Below are 15,625 nucleotides of genomic sequence, written 5' to 3' on the forward strand. Positions count from 1 at the left end.
CTAATGATTAGTCAAAACAGAGAAGCAGGGGACGTGAAAGGAACTAATATTTCTTGATTGACTATCATGAAATAATTTAATGTGGTTAACATGTCTGTAAGGTAGGTGGTATTTTCCTATTTTACAAATGACGAATCTGAGGTTGAAAATAATGAAGTAAGTTGCTCAAACTGATAGAATTATTAAACTCAAGCTGTAATTCTAAATTCAGGTTCGTTTTATTTATAAACCTGTGCTCTTTTCACCACACCTTCTTTTATCTGTCCTCTTTTTTCTTTTTAAATAAGGTATAGTTTTCATACAGTAAAATGCATAAATCTTAAGTGTATAGCTTAGAAAATTTTAATGTATGTTTATATTCAAGTAACCATCATTCAGAGCAAACTGGAATATTTCCGTTCCCCAGAAACTCCTTCATACTCCTTCCCAGAGGAAGCTCTGTTCTGATTTCTATCACCATTGGTGAGTCTTTGCCTATTTTCGGACATCAGACAAATGGAAATATATATTATGTACTCATTTATGTCTGTCTTCTTTCACTAAATACAACTGTTTTGAGATTCACCCATCTTGTTGGGCATATATGTGGTTCATTAATTGATTCTCCCGTTGGGAGACATTTACATTGTTGCCAGAGTTTTGCCTATGATGACTAGAGTCTCTATGAATAATCCTGTACAATTTTTTTGTGGACGTAAGCACTCATTCCTTTGGGAGATATACATAGCAATGGAGTTTCTGTATCACAGGGTAGGCATATATCGAACTTTATTAAAACCTCTCCAGCACCAAAAGTAGTGGTGCAATGAATGACAGCTCTGGTTATTCTATTATTTACCTCCTTTTATTTCTTAACTGTCTTTTTATTTATTTCTTCCTAGGTAAGCAAAATCAAGAAAAAGGAAAGTGTAACCCTTCTAAAAGACTATCTTTGAATAGTGTGCAAAATTAATGGAAAAAAAATTCCCTTGACAACTGGATGTATGCCTGCCCTACCCAATTTTAACAGGGTGATTTTTCAAATCAAAGAAACAAACACACAGTGACATGATCGTCATAGAACCCAGAATAGTGGCTAAACACAACTATTGATAAGGAAAAGATAAAAAGGAATATGAACAGGTAAGATGCCTTAGAAAGGAAAGAAGGAATAAGCACGGGAAAAGCAGGAGGCATCAAAGGCAAATACGAATGTGCATAGAACAATAAAGACATATTGAGGTGACTGGGTTCCAGAACAGGCGGATGCCCAGAAAGCCTTGGTTGGCTGGGCAGACACTGAATAAAGGGAGAGTGGCAGGCAGGAAGCAGTTAGGAATCGCCTGCCTCTAAATGGGTTCTGTTTAAAAATCAGCATGGAATGACACTTTTACACGAGTATCTCCTATCTCCCCACCCTCCTCCACTTACTAATGTGATTTTAGCCCCCACTTTGGTTCATCAATCACTCTCTTTCATTCAGGAACCTAGTTTTGGTGCAGGTGCATAATTTACTCGGCCCTTCCCCCTCAAAGTATGCCGAACTCCTCGGGTGCAGACTCATTTTGGTTTTGCCTCCTGCAATGTTACCTTCATGCTGTGGCCTGTCTTTATGTAACATGCTTTAGTTTCTAGGCCAAACTTTCAACAACTTCCCTCATTCAGTTTCAAGAGCTCAGCAGTATCACCTAAATTTGGAGCTCTAACCCAGTCTACTCAGGCTAAAATTAATCACAAATCCTAAAAAAAAAAAAAAAAAAAAGCATTTTAAAGACACTCACAGTATGAGCTTAGAAGTAGCTCTTTGAATGACCCTAAAAAATAAAAAATAAATAAAACTCAGCTGTACATATTGATTCCTATTCTTGTCTGTTGGCTCAGTTTGGTCATGGATGTTTGTATGGTCAGGCCATTCAAGATGGCTGTTCTCTTGCTCTCTGTACATCCCCTGCTCAACCAGTCCCTGCTCATTCACAGGACTATCAAATCCTCTTAATTATCAGGCTTAATCAGAACTGCCTACGTGCTTGCCCCCTGCCCCAGCCTCCGGTTTCCCTAGTAACTGATGAGCCAACCTGACATCAGCTTCCTCTATAAATGGTACCCTCCTCCTCCCTCAAGTGGTGTAGCTTGTTGCTGTGTCCTGCCTGCTATCTGCCGTGTACTGTTGCTCCAAGACTTTTGCTTCTAACTTGTAAGATTCCCTATCCAACCAATCCTTGATGTTTCTGTCGCTGCTTCTGGGCCCTTTCTTGGGTCTTGCCAGTGGGCAATTACAAGGCCTGAAAGGTGAAGCCCAACAATGTTAATTTACGTTTGTGGAAAGTTTGTTGTATGTGGTGATATGGAATTTAGACCCATCTTGTTAAGATCAGCTCTCCCACTTGCCCACAGAATTTTTTAAAACCCATTGATGAGCCCAATGGTCACAAAATGTACTAAACTTCTCTCTAGCCACCACCACATTAGAAGTGATCATTCATGTAGACTTCATAGAAAGAAAGTAGGCCTTACCATTTGAATAGCCTTCTTGGAGGAGCTGCCATTTGGAGAGGCATGAACAAGAGATACAAGTAATCTGCAAATAGCATGGTAATTTATTTAATCTCTTCTCTTTGTTTCATGCATTGCTGACTAGCAAACATTAGATGGACATATCAAATACATGAAGCATTATAAACCAGTGGCCCAGATTATATATGATTGTTAAGTTCTAGGTTGCTATCCATATCAGGTAATTAAAATTTGTTCAAAGGACTGATTTTTGAAAATTATGTTTAAACCAGAAGCCTATCTTTCTCAAGGCTGCTAAACTTTTTCTTGTTTATTTTCATTAAAAGTTATACAGAGTTTCTGTTTTCTTAGATAACTCGTAATTGTTTAAAATTAACCCAATGAGAACAGAATGTAGCTGATAGGTTTTACTGGTTCCATGGGGTTTAAAGTAAGAATTCTACCAACTGGATTTTTCCCCCAAATATCAACCAAGGGTAAATAAAACAGGAAGTAATCTAGGAAAGCTATATGTAGAATATACATGTATGACAAAGAATAGCAAAAGAAATTTACAAGTCACCTAAATCTTGTACAGTTTTAAAAAGAATCCAACTATTCTAAAAGGAAAAATGAAAACATTATAAAGAATAACGGTGAAAGCAGTACCTGCCTTTATATATAAGGCACTGATTCCTACGGTTTCATAAAATATACACTAGAGTCACAATCCCCACATTCTATTTATTTTAGTTTTATATTTTAAAACTCATTTCTAAGTACTAAGAAAAGATCAATTATCACCTACTGCATAGTACCTTTAAAATTCTGCAGTAAATCTTACCTTTTCCTTTTGCATTGTGTGTCCACTTGTAACAATTTATGACTAGCAATGAATATATGATGCAAGAAATGCACATACTATCAAAATCACTGACTTTATAACTTTTTTCTCTCTGATTTTCTATTTGAAATAAGTGGATCAAAGACCTTTTTCTTTACCCTATTGTTTTTACTCTAAAAGCCACTCAGCTCTTAATAAAAAGAAATACTAAGTACTGGTTTTAAAATAATCTGTCACTCAATCAGGCACTTACACTTTGAGCAGACCACTTATGGAGCTTTAGAAAAGAGTTTTTTAAAAACACAAATAAAGGAAAATCACAATTAAATGCAGATTGGAAAATTCCATTTTATATTGATTTTATTACTGGAATTTGGAAGGAAGCCTTGTGACTGCATTAAGCTGATGTTGTAATGAGTGAAATGAAAGAGACAATTAGGACCTTGGCCAGTTAATCACGGAAAAAAGGTTCCCCTGAGCCCTTCATTCATGCACCTGGGAGGAGGAGAGGTACCCCTCCTACTTATTTGATCCCTGTAAATCTCTTGGTTAGTTTTTAGTATTTTACTGTATCGTCTATAATGGGGAAAATGAGATGAGAGTCAAATCCCCAGGAATAAAATAGAAGATACGATGCCACCTGTCTTCTTTTATGAAGCTAATTGCAAATAATAATGACTTGAGTGAAGATTTTAGATCACTTGGTATGTACTATAAACTACTTCATAATTCTATCTTGCTTTTTCCTGTTTTAGATTTTTAAAAAATTGTGGATATAACTAAACTTCCAGGTTTTCAAGGATTTTTTTAGGGGGCCTATTCTACCTTCTTCCAGCATGACGTCTAAAATTGTGTGCATCAAATAATATCCTCAAACACTGCATTTTTATCTCACTATTAGAAATATTTGCCCAAATAATTTGTGTTTGCAAATTTAAAGGCTGGGTTAAGACCATTTGCAAAAATTGGCACTGGAAATGTCAAGTACACACAGCCTTTATATAGCATCATAAATATTAAAGGGTGGAAAACCTAGATCATGAAGTTCCAGAGAAGTAATACACCTTATCTACCCAGTTGACACTCAAAAGAACAGGAGATGTCAAATCTTTGGGGGAGGGAGTATGTAGAGCTCCAACTTTAAAATCCCCCACCTTAAGCACAATTTGTAACATACTATCATGCATTATTGAGTTCAAAGATAAATCAAGTGAATTTTTTTCTCTTTAAAAATGGATTTCTTTTTTCCCATTGGCCTGTTGTTATGTTCAGTTGGACACATCCTGAAAGGGAGGCTGATCTCCAAGGATCCCTTGTATTAGTCTATGAGGGATGGATTTTATAAGCATCTACTCTTTACAGAATAATTCTGGCTTCAGTAAGCCAAAATGGCCATCGCTTCCTATTATCTATTTTTAAAAATACATAGTTGAGAGGTAAAACATGGCACTCTGAGGTGCTAGAAAAGGAGAAAATTGGGTTTCATGACATTTTTGCAGCAAATAGTATTCAGGGCATCATGGTTAACAGCAACCAATCCATAAGATTCTAGATGAGATGCTAATTCTAGATCCTATATGAAAAATAGGTTTTACTGAAAAATTTCAGAAAGAAAAATTCCTTATGGCCACTTTTCTACTTAAGAGTAAATTAAAAAAATAATAATGAGATAATATTCCTAATAGCATGCCTTAAGGTTAACAAAATAGTTTCTCAGAAACTATCTAATTTGATCTTTACAATATCATGGACAGTTTGCTTTATTATTCTTCTTTGCACATTGAGAACACTGGAAGCCAAAGAACTAAAGTATTTCACAAAATATTGTGCCATTAATAAGTTACACATTCGTGATTTGAACACATGAGACTTCTCTGTGATAGCAAGAGCAGAGTTTCACTATGTGAACTTAAATTTCTTTGAGGCCATCAGTTACTTTCTGTGGGTTCTTAACAATGGAATGGGATTATTGTTCTTCAACCAGATAATTTAAAAATTCTTAGTGTTGTATCATTTGGGCTACATGATGACTTGAGCATAACATACACCATTCCTGGTGCATTGAGCTGTGTAACGTTATCTGAACACACTTCAAGACTAAGAAATAGAGCAAGGGGTAATTGTTCAAAAGTGGCTTTGCACTTTATTCTTCTTGGGACTTTTAGGGTCACTCTCTGATCTACTGATCTGACTCTCTAGTTTTGATTACTGGCCTGACCATGGGCTTGGCTGCAATATCCTATCATATCTTAATTTAAAAAATAAACAGATTTGGGAATTTAAGGAAGGAATGAGTCCAGGATTCCATCCTATTATCCCTGTATTATTTTTGCTAGGGCATCCTAACAAAGTGCCAAAGACTGGATAGCTTGAACAGTAAATTTATTTTCTCACAATTCTGAAGGTGAGAAATCTGAGATAAGGTGTCAGCAAGGTTAGTGTTTTTGAAGTTTTTCTCCTTGCCTTGCAGATCAATATATCTTCACATGGTCCTCCCTCTGTGTATGCTGGTGTTGTAATTTTCTATACTTATAAGTAACCAATCCTATTGGATTAGGACACAACTAAGGGCCTCATCATTACTTACCATTTTGAAGACCGTCTCTAAATGCAGTCATGTTCTGAGATACTGGCAGTTAGGACTTCAACATATGAATTTGGAGGGGACACAATTAGTCCATGACAACCTCTCACTTCTTTGCCATCTCTTCCCCAGGAGGAAAGGGCTGCTTACCTGTTCACTGAGCTCTCAGGACACTGATGAAACCACTTTGCCAGGCGGCATCACAGGGTGGCAGAAGGCCATGCTTGTGGCTGTGCTCCTCCAGAATCTTCTCTACTTTCTCTCTCATACTCAACCAACAAGTGGCATGGCCCTAGAGGGCTTCTTTTTATGATTCCTCCTTTCGCATGGTCAGAGGGGAAAAGGGCAAAGAAATAAAAGTATCATAATAATGTTCCATATTGTCAAGCAGAAATCACAAAACTTAAGCCTTTGTTGAAAATATGTCCACATGAGGGGAAAAAAAAAAGAATAAACCGCTTGGCCCCATCGACTCCTCCAGCTCCTAAAATAGCTGCTCCTCTTGTCACATCCCACACACAGTTTTGAAGTCTGCACTTTCTTACCTCTTCTTCATTCTTCCTCCTACTTATCTGGTTCACCTGACCATCAGTTCAGTAACAATGCTCACTTGAAGATCACCACTGCATCCTCTAATACCACATTCATCAGACAATCTTTTCTTACTTTATTCATCAGGCTTCACACTGCAATCTTCCCCTTCTCCAATCCATTCTCAAATCCACCTTGTAGTTCCATATAGTCTTAAGATTTTTGTGACTTCCTGGTAGATTGTTTTTTTATTATCACGTGTTTGAAATTGTGTATCTTCTTTTTCCTTAAATTCTATTTTATCAGATACTAAAATGACTAAACTAGTTTATTTGGCTAGTGTCTGGCTGGCATGTATTTTCCCAAGACTCTAATACAAGCTGTTCTTTATGGTTTTGTTTGCCATTCCTTTGAGGATGATCTCTCTCTTTTCTGTAGGTGGTCTTTGTGTGTCATTAGTTTCTGCCATTTCACTATGATGGATTATAATTTTTTTTTCAATTTACTCTCCTTGGAATTTGTTGCACTGTCTGCCTTAAGTTGGTATAAATAAATACATATATTTGTGCATATATATATACATATATATATACCTACAAATATTTGTGATAAATATATATATACACATACATCTGCCACTATAAGCCTATGTATTTCTCACTTTATCCTTTGTGTCTTTCAACAATTTTTACATGTTTTCTACCTCTGTGGCTCTGTGCCATATTCTGGGTAATTTCTTCATCTATATTATCCATTCACTAATTTTATTGATCTATGCCTAAATTGCTATTACTTTTGCTCATTTATTTTCCAATCAAATAATTATATTTTTCCCCTCTCTAGAAGTTCTTTTCATTTCTTTTTCAGATAAGATCATTTTCTTTTCTCTTGATCTTTGTTCATATTTCTAATGCCTTTTATATATGCTTGTACTCTGTTTCCTGGTCACTTCTATTCCTCAAGACTTGGAATTTTATTCAGTCATCTCTTTGTTTCTGCTCTCTTTTGCTCATGGTATCTTATTTCCTTGTTTGTTTTGTAGATTTTGACTGTAGGCTTATTTTTCTAGAAATTTTATCTGTGGTAGTTCAGTGAGAATGGAGATGGAGATGGGTTTCTCTAGAAAGATTTGAATTTGCTTTTGCTTGCCATCCAAGGGCACCATCAGTCCAGGACTGCTTTCTAACTCTGGAATACAGTTATTTATTGTGGGCCTTGGCTATGCTCCATGTCCTGCAATATTCTTTCTCCCTCTCCCTCTCCCTCTCCCTCTCCCTCTCCTTTTTCTTTTTCCCCTCCTCCTCCCTCCCCTTCTTCTTCTTCTTCTCCTTCTTCTTCTTCTCCTCCTCCTTCTCCTTTTTATGATATCTTTTCCTCTTTTTGCCCAAGTATTATTCTGAGTTAATCCCTCAGAAACTTTTTGTTTCACCTTTTTTTTTTCCCTTCTAAATTCAATCTGGAGTTTATTCTAGGTATAAAAGTTTATATTTTGATAACTGTTTCATCTAAAATTTAAAATTTGTTCTTTTCATATCCTCAGCTAATCATTTTTGTATGGATGTTAATGATGTTTTTAGCATCCTACACTTTTTTTTTAAATATGCTTTCATGCTGTTTTATTGATTATTTTAATCTTGATGAATTGACCTCTGGTTATATACTTGTGGCTATCTTTTTAACATGTACCATCTCTCTTTCTCATCTTTCTCCTTTTTTCTTCTCTTTCTCCTCCTCCATCACTACTACTTTGTTTCTCCCCCTTCTCCACATTCTCCTTCTGTTTCTCCTCCTCTCTCTTCCTTTCACTCTCATGATTTCTCTCCTCATTCCCATTGAATGGTTTTTTATTTGCTGTGTTACCATGTGCAGAAATGCCTTCTGTACCAAGGTATTTTGGGGGCTCTTGCATACCAGTCCTCATGTAATTTTTCTCAGTTTTCTTGTGACAATGTGTGTATTTTCAGCTACCTTTCTAGGCTTGAAGCTTTATATAAGGCACAGGTCCAGTCTCTGTGTCATCAGCATCTTGGAATCCACAGTATTCTCCGGTTTCAAGAAATCCTCCTATGAAATGTAAAGCATTTTAATCCTAGTTCTCTACACAAGCAGAACCCCAGCTACCTGTTTTCTCTGGACTTTGGATTCAGCAGGCTAATTCCTTCTGCCTACTCTTTAGCTTTGTTTGTGTGGTCAGTGGGGAAGACTATCTTATTTTTGTGTCAGGCTGAGTGTTTATTCTATTTATTTATTTATTTTTTACTTTGTGTATCATCACTATGTAGTTGGAACCATGGCATGGGATTGTCCAAAAGCATGAACTTACAACCATCTTGGCTGGAAATCAAACTGTTTTCTATATTGCTACTTCTTACTTTTCTAAAACATAATTTTCTGCATTTTACTCTTTCCTAAAATAATTTATTGACCTCTCAAAGTATTAACCTGGTAATGCAGTAATGTCTGTGGTTCAGAAATTTTAAACTAAATAAAGGGTTTTTTAATATTAAAATATTATTTGAATTGTTAGTGATGACAGATTTTCATAGTGAAATCTCAAAATTATAGCTCTTTAGACGTACTCGTCTTACTTTGTTTTAAAGGGCTTGTGTCCAGTTTAAGCAGCAGTAACCCATTTAAGATGTTCCCATGGGAATTAGCCTAAAAAATACATATTTCTTCCTGACTAGATTTTCATATGGAAAAAGAGCCTACATAGTAATTTATGGATCAAGAATAAAAACAATATCTGACCTCAAGTCAATTTGGTGGGAATGCAGAAAGTTGATGCCTCCATTACACACCAATTAACCAATTTGAAATGTCTTTAATTATAACCTTTTCAGATAGAATATACCAGCTGGCCTTTGCAAAGTATCTTAATACATTTTAAAAAGTTAAACTGTATCAGTTTTCTGTTGCTGCTGTAACAATTTATCACAAACTTAGTGGTTTTGTTACCAAACCAAACTTGGGTCTTCTTGCTTGCATGCAATAAAGCCAACCTGCTGACACCCAGTTGTGGTGAAGGAAAGTGTAGCACTTATTATAGGGCTCTGAATAAGGAGTGTGGGGCAGCTGGTGCTCAAAAAGCCCAAACTCCCTGATGGGTTTTGGCAAAGCATTTTTAAAGGCACCATGAGGGAGGGGAGTCACAGTGTATGTGATCAGCTTGTGCACAATTCTCAGCTTGGTTGATGGTGAGGTAACAGGGTGGTGTCACAGGAATCGATATTATCAATCCTTAGGCTCCAGTAGGCCTGGGGGATCTGTGCTCATGGTCATCAAATAGTTAATGTCTTCCATTTCATGGGGGTTTTAGCATCTGTAAAACAACTCAGGAAATGGTCATCAGATACTATTATCTATGTACTTCAGAGAGGAGCTAAAACAGAGGATATGGGGGAATGGTCTGTTCTGAGAAGGCCCCATAGGGTCCTGATTTACAGGTTGAACAATACAAATTTATTATTATAGAGTTAGGGAGATCAGAACTCTGAAATGGGTACCAATGGGCTAAAACGAAATGTGAGCAGAACTGTGCATTCCTTCTGGAGCTATAGGGAGGATCCATTTTCTTCCCATTTCCAGATTCCAGGGGCCACCACATTTCTTGGCTTCTGGTCCATTTCTCCCATGTTCAAAAGCAGCGGCATAATATCTTCAAGTCTTTCTCTGACTCTGGCCCCTTTTCTGACTTCCACATTTTTTAGGACCTCAATTATTACAATGGCTCCACTCAGATAATCCAGGACGATCTCCTTTTTTAAAGGTCAGTTGATTAACAACTGTAATTCCATTTGTAATCTTAATTCATCTTTGCCTTATAACTTCATGTAATCACAGGTTCCAGAGTTTAGGATGTAGGCATCTTTAGGGGACAACTGTCCTACCTACCACAGGAATATTTAATTAAGAAATGTGCAAACTATATACCAGGAAAAGTTCTACAGTTAACACTGGTCAATTTTTCAGTATTTTTATTTTATTTTAATATTTTACTTTGTGCCATAAAAAGTGCTTCAGACCTTAAAGACCCTGATACCTACAATTTGGAAGTGGGAGGTATTATTCATAACATTTGCAGGTGAGACACTATTCAATTCTGTTTCATTTGGTATGTACCATCTGGTAAGGTTGGCATTTACTAAATCAGAAAACAGGTTTATATAATATCAGAATATCAATTTTTCAAGATATTTTCTCTCATACATGAGTATAATTGACATGAACATTTTGTCATTTTTCTGAATGTTAATTTTAAATTAAAAATCAGTATTTCAATATTTTCTATTTTGCTTTCTGTATTATTTTTAAACATAAAAGGGATTTGTTTTTAATATTAAGCATGCCATCAATCTTAAAAACAGTCCCAACTATTTAAAAAAATCTATTTTCTGCAGTCATAAGACCTACATTTCTCATAAAACAAATTTTTTTTTGTAGATAATTGTTAATAAATGATTAAAGAAGACAATTTAGGTGATATAAACAAAGTTTACTTAACATTTCATGAAGTGGACAGTCTCCTTTTGGAAGACTGCAAAATAAGGCAGGAGGCAAGAAGCTTTTATAGGATAAATAATAAGAAATGAGGAAGAAACAAAAAAGTATCTGATTAGCTGGGGCCATATAGTTAACCTTGCTTGAGGTGAGAAGGCCCAGAGTTGGCTTCTTGACCCAGGACTGGATTGGCTTTGGGAGCTGGCTGACTGAATATACTGCACTTCTGATTAAGTGGAGGACACAAAAGTTATCTAACTTTCAGTTTGTTGATGTGGTACCCTGAGCAGGAGCAGCTCCATTGTGGGCTTAGAATTTTTTTTCAACAATATTTATTTTTCTATTATAATGGGCTTTTTGGTGATTCCAATGACTTGCTAGCTTTAAACAATCAAATACAATCATCCAAAAAATCTATCATTATTTAGACAAAGGTTTTCTGAATTTCTTATTTTCTTCAAACTAAATGCCTTATTTTCATGGAAAAGTTATAAAATATAGCAATAGTACACAGCAAACTATGCCAGCATGTTATCACAAAATACACATTTTACACTGAAAATAATTTAAAATTTTAAAGTATCTATACCACAAAATAAGAAATGTATAATATGATTGACTACCCCTCTGAAAACAATCTAAAGTCCTGGATATAAAATATTTGAAAAGTTGTCTTGGGTGTTTCAGTGAATTTGTATAATAATAAAAAAAATCGAAATATTGAGAGAAGGCAGAAAGCTAGAAAGTTAAGCAGAGCATGGAAACTTGCTTTTGTGTGTGCTGAAAAAGATGACTTAATAGCTCCAATATGTTGTGAAATTATAAATTGCTATAAATTGCATATCTAAATAAATCATAGAGAAAAGGCAATATTATAATGGAAATAAGAAAAATAATAAAGAATAACAATAATGAAAATACTACCCCTTAAAAAATAAAAATACTACCCCTTAAAAATGCAGGTAAGCAGTATTTAGAAGAATAGTCATAGCCTTAAAATACTTAAATTACAGAATAAGAAAGGCTGATAATGAGCAAAGTATCCACTCATGTTAAAGAAGGATAGTAGTAAACTGAAGGAAGGAAAAAAAAATCAACGAAACCAAAGAATCAACCAAGCCACATATTGTCTTTTTCCCTCTCCCAAAAAAGTAAAAATCACAAACCTCTGGAAAATCTCTAGATGAAGAGAGAGATGCAAAAACAACTTTAGTATAATGTAAAAAGGGACATATGTACAAAAAATAAAGTGATAAAAAGATAAGAAGAAAACTAGAAACATCTTTATGACAAGAAATTTGAAAACTTATATGAAAGGACAAATTCCTACACAAATATAGCTCACCGAAGTAAATGGTGAGAAGGTACATGAGAATGGATAGAAATGGATGTGTAAAAATGTATATAGCCTTCAACAGGTTTAAATGTGTAGTTTAAAATTGTTCCACAAAGAAAACTTCAGGCCTAAACAATTTTACTAATAAGTTCTTCCAAACATTCAATGAATTGATGTAATAATTTTACACCAACACTTCCAAAGATATTTTAAAATAGAGAATATTTCCTAATTCATTTTATGAAGCTGACTTAATCCTGATAGCAGAGCCTAACAAGAATGAGAAAGAAAATTATGAGCCAATTTCAAACATAGATGTAAACTCCTAAAAAAAAAATAGGCATTAAATTCAAATAATGTAAACAAACAGCAAGAGGGAGGGAGAAGGGGAAAAGGAGAGATAGGAAGAAAGACAGAGCAAGAAAGACAAAGTGGAGTTTGTCCAGGCAATTCAAGTTTGCTTTAATATTTTTTTAAAAACAACGTTTGTAATTTATCACATTAAATGTTAAAAGGTGAAAAACCATATGTTAACCTCAAAAGATGTAAAATACGTTTTTGATAAAGTACTTTCATGATAAAGCTCTGTAACCTAGACATAGAAGGGAATTTCCTTAACCCTGATCAAAAATACATACCAGATTAAAAAAAAAATACCAGGTTACCTATAGCAAACATCACACAATGTTAAACATTGTATTTTTATGTCCTAATATTGTAGAATGACCTTTCAGATCAATTAGGGGAAAGCATGAGTTTTCAGCAAACGATTCTGTGACAATTGGTTTATTCATCTGGAAGAATAAAATTTGGCCCTTACCTCACTGATAATGCAAAAACATTTTCAAGTGGATTAAATATAAGTGGTAAATTATGGCAAGGGACAAAATAACTGATGATCTTGGGATATGGAAGCATTGCTTAAGCAAGATAAATAAAACATAAAGCAAAACAGGAAAGAGGAAGATAACAAACTACATCAGAATTCTACTTATTTTCATCAGATTATACAAGGAAGACAGTAAAAAGATAAGTTACAAATAGAAGATATTTCCAAGCTATATCACTGAGATATGATTTGCATGCAGGATATTCAAAAAACCCCTAGAAGTTAATTAGAACAAGATAAACAATTCAATAAAAAAATGAGCGATAGACAAATAGTCATTTCACAGGAGCCCCAATAAACTGAATTAAGCAAAAGCCCATAGAGAAAACTTTATGTTAAACAATACATTTAATGTTTCAATCTTGCAGAATTATGTTTGAAGTTCAGAAAAAGTTAAAGGTACCCACTATCACCACTACTATTCAACATATACAGGGGGTAGGAGTATTTGAAAAAGGGTGGAATAAAGAATCTTTAACAAACCTAATAAAGACATAAAACCCAAATACAAGAAAATGACAATGCTTTGAGGGACAGGACACCAGATATGGGTTATAAGCAAAAATTATTCAAAATATGAAAAGAAAGGTAGTTTTCAGAAAATATTAACTATACTGAATCAAGATAAATCAGAAAGTCAGACAAGACTAACATATTCTCAGTGTTGTATATTTTCTTTTAGCAGTATTTTCCCCCATTATTTGACTCTCTCAAAATTAAATTACTGTATGATGTGAATGTACGTATTCAATTATTTCTTAGTTGACTGTAAACATTCTCCCACTTCCAGCTAAAGAAGGATATATTTTCTAAATAAAAACGTTAATTTTTTCCAGAGAGTCTGTTTTGTTGGTTTATTGGTTTATTAATATCTAAGATTCCTATTATGTAAGTAATGAATCATCTAGATCTGTTCTCTGTAATGCTAATATTTCTCTCCTTCCCCTTTTTCTTCTCTTTTTTTTTGGTTACTTTAGGTGCCCACCGAAGAGGTGATGGAGGGCAAGCGTGGTCTTCAGAACCTCAAGCCCACCAGCCCAAAGTGCCTAGAAACTGCCACTGTCCAAAATAATCTCCCACTTCAGCCCCCGATGTTATTCCCCCAACACATGATCTGGCCTCCACCAAATGCAGCAATGGGAGCAGCAGGGCATCCACATCCCTTTATGCCGAGCCCTTGTCAACACAGCACCAAATTAGCTTCCCAGATTCTGAGAATTTAATGCTGCAATCTCATTCTTCTCTGTGGCCAGAACCGACTTCTTGGATCCAGGGGAAATTCCAAAGAGGCAAACCTGAGCTTCCCAACAAACCGCTGTCTCCGAACTTGCACTCTTCATCTCCGTAGACCACAGATGCAAGGAAATGCAGGGCAGCCCAGAGCCAGAAGTGAGAAGCCCGTGGACACCGCTGTGACGGGAGCCCAAGCCACACCCACCGCCGGCCCAGCATGCACCGCGCCACGGCCTCGGCCTCCGTGGAAACTTCGAGCTGGGACCGCCGGCCAAGCCCTTGGTGAGGCGCTCTTAATACTTATTTTCTTGGTTTTCACTTCTTCATAAATTACAAGTTGCTGTCTTGGGGTGTTCTTCAGCTCGTTAATTTGATTTCCTGCTCTGTCCAATGTGAGGTTCAGTCTCTCCTTTGTATCTTTTCACTGAGTTAACGGTGGTTGCGTGTTTTACAATCTCTAGCTGGCCTTCACGAGACGCGGCTTCTTTTTCGTTGCTACATGCTATAGTTTTATAGATGTAATAGCCTCTTGAGACTGAGTAAGAATGTTTAATTAACCTCCTAGTTTTTAGAGTAAAAAAAATTTTTTTTCTTGAGAGAAAGTTTACTCTCGGTTTTCAAAGAAATGCCCTCTTTTCTGGCTTCATATTCTCTACATATCGTTGAGTAGCGTTTCTCTGCTTTCTTGTTACAAACCCCACTGCGCCGGCCTTCTGCTTCTAGTGACCGCTTAGTCCAGAAAGAAAACTCATCACGCCGATTTTCGGCTGTCCCCTGACAGAAAGCTTACCCTTCCACTGTTACGTCAGAGATTAAAGGAGTTTCTCAGTTTTCCTTAATTTGATATGTATGTGTGTATGTGTGTGTGTGTGTGTGTGTGTGTGTGTGTGTGTGTCTACGTCTGTGTGTATGTCATTTTTGAGAAAGTATTTACTGTGAGGAAATAGGCACATGCCTGTATTCTTACGACATTTTACCTCAAAGACCTTGAGAAATCGCCGTGCATACCTACATTATCTTAAGGTAGTGCATACTCTGGCCTGATCATTCCATTTCTAAGACTTTTATCTTAAGAAATTATGAGACATATATCCAGGTTTCAGTATAAATATTTTTATTATAGTTATATTTGTAACTGTAAAATAGAAATCTGTTAATGAATGGAGAGTTACATATTCAGGGATTTTTTTTGTATGTGTTTGTCTTCTACATTGAAATACTTATAGTGTTAAGTGA

The 15,625-nt window shown here is 35.6% G+C and overlaps 1 long non-coding RNA gene across 1 annotated transcript in view; it reads right to left on the reverse strand.

The window, feature by feature from the left end:
* The window catches only part of LOC140697364 (uncharacterized), a 37,848-nt gene extending 22,661 nt beyond the window's left edge, over positions 1 to 15,187 (reverse strand). Inside the window, exons 1-2 of the long non-coding RNA XR_012074324.1 lie at positions 14,452 to 15,187; positions 6,051 to 6,219 (exon numbers count right to left, since the gene is read on the reverse strand). This is a non-coding gene — a long non-coding RNA (uncharacterized lncRNA). The remainder of the gene's footprint in view (positions 1 to 6,050; positions 6,220 to 14,451) is intronic.
* Between the last annotated feature and the right edge of the window lie 438 nt (positions 15,188 to 15,625).

The sequence above is a fragment of the Vicugna pacos genome, chromosome 7 (assembly GCF_048564905.1).
Source record: "Vicugna pacos chromosome 7, VicPac4, whole genome shotgun sequence".
NCBI classification, from domain to species: domain Eukaryota; kingdom Metazoa; phylum Chordata; class Mammalia; order Artiodactyla; family Camelidae; genus Vicugna; species Vicugna pacos.